The sequence below is a fragment of the Staurois parvus genome, unplaced genomic scaffold, assembly GCF_062004578.1.
Source record: "Staurois parvus isolate SC_StPar_1 unplaced genomic scaffold, SC_StPar_1.0 ptg000450l, whole genome shotgun sequence".
NCBI classification, from domain to species: Eukaryota; Metazoa; Chordata; class Amphibia; order Anura; family Ranidae; genus Staurois; species Staurois parvus.
The window spans coordinates 944048-946324 of NW_028318246.1; positions in this window are offsets into that span (position 1 = coordinate 944048).

A 2277-nucleotide genomic window follows, 5' to 3' on the forward strand; every position below is an offset into this window, starting at 1 on the left:
TATTGCACTCTGATTTACTGTATATACTATGCGGTATTTAATGTCCTTGCAGTGCTTGGCTGTAAGTACTATACTGTATGTTGTATATTCCACAGTGATTAAATATATCGCCTGTGCTATACATTACATGCTCTACACAATTGTGCTTTGCACATTGTGCTTTACATTAGATGTTCAACACTGCTCAGCTACACTGTGCTTTATATTGCACACTCCCTACTGTACAGCTACTGTATATACAGTTAGGTCTATATATATTTGGACGCAGGCACAATTTTAGTTTTTTTCAGTTATTTACCAAAACATATTCAAGCTATAGTTATATAATGGATATGGGCTGAAAGTGCACACTCTCAGGTTTAATTTGAGGGTATGTACATCCACATTGGAGGAAGGGTTTAGGAATTACAGCTTTTAAGATTATCCATCCCCCCTTTTTCAAGGGACCAAAAGTAATTGGACAATTGAATCAAAAGCTGTTTCATGGCCAGGTGTGGGCTACTTCTTCATTATTTCTTCATCAATTAAGCAGGTAAAAGGTCTGTAGTTGTGTCTAAGTGTGGTATTTGGATTTGGAATCTATTGCTGTGGACCTACATCATGTGAAGCTGTCCATGCAAGTGAAACAGGCAATTGTAAGGCTTCAAAAACAAAAAAATCCATCAGAGAGAGAGCAGCAACATTAGGAGTGGCCAAATCAACAGTTTGGTACATTCTGAGGTAAAATGATGAGCTCAGCAACATAAACAGGCATGGATGTCCACGGAAGACAACAGTGGTGGATGATTGCAGGATCTCTCTATGGCAAAGAAAAACCCATTCACAACATTCAGACAAGTGAAGGACACTCTCCAGGAGGTGGATGTATCATTGTCAAAGTCTACAATCAAGAGAAGACTTCACAAGAGCAAATAGAAGAGGGTTCACCACAAGGTGCAAGCCATTCATAAGCCTGAAGAATAGAAAAGCCAGATTAGAATTTGCCAAAAAACATCTAAAAAAGCCAGACCAGTTCTGGAAAAGCATTCTTTGGATGGATGAAACTAAGATTAATCTGTACCAGAATGACGGGAAGAAAAAAGTGTGGAGAAGGCTTGGAACAGCTCATGACCCAAAGCACACAACTTCTTTTGTAAAACATGGCGGAGGCAGTGTGATGGCATGAGCATGCATGGCTTCCAGTGGCACTGGGTCATTGGTGTTTATTGATGATGTGACAGAAGACAGAATGACAGATGAATTCTACAGTGTTTAGAGATATACTGTCAGCCCAGATTCAGCCAAATGCAGCAAAGTTAATTGGACGGCTAATGATCCAAAACATGCTGCAAAAGCAAACCCAGAAGCTTTGAAAGGAAAAGAAGTGGAATATTCTGCAATGGCCGAGTCAATCACCTGATCTCAACCTAATTCAACAAGCATTTCACTTTCTGAAGGCAACGCAAAAGGCAGAAATACCCACAAACAAAGAACAACTGAAGATAGCTGCAGTTAGAGCCTGGCAAAGCATCAGAAAGGAGGAAACCCAGTCTTTGGTAATGTCCATGGGTTCCAGACTCAGGCAGTCATTGCCAGTAAAAGATTCTCTACAAAATATTAAAAGTGAACATTTTATTTTTGATTATATTCATTTGTCCAATTACATTTGAGCCCCTGAAAATGGAGGGACTGTGTATAAAAATGGTTGCAGTTCCTAAAATTTGTACTTGATATTTATGTTCAAGCCCTTGAATTAAAGCTGAAAGTCTGCACTTCAAAATCATTTGGATTGTTTCGTTCTAATTTATTTTGGTGGCATACAGAGCCAAAAGTGTGAAAATTGTGCCTGTGTCCAAATATATATGGACCTAACTGTACACTGTGCTGTAAATGATATACCTCAAATGACTTTGTTCTCTGACTGTGCTATACGCTGTATACCCTTTAATGTTCTGCTATGTACAATGTGATATATCCTCTATATTCCACACTGCTCAACTGCAGCAAATTTTCTATACATTATGTATTCCAAATTGCTGTGCTTTATACACTTTGCAGTATTTTATACATTTTACACTGTTTAGCTATGTACACTTTGCTGCAAATTTTATACTCCATAGTACTTGGGTATATACTGTATGTGGTTACTATGCTGCTCATTTTTTAAACCACAGTGCTCAAATGCATACACTTTTCTCTACAATATGTTTCTTAACCACTTACCGACCACCACAGTACTTTTACTGCGGGCAGACAGCATGTACAGGCAAAGAGACTTCACTCTGGCTGTACTGACAC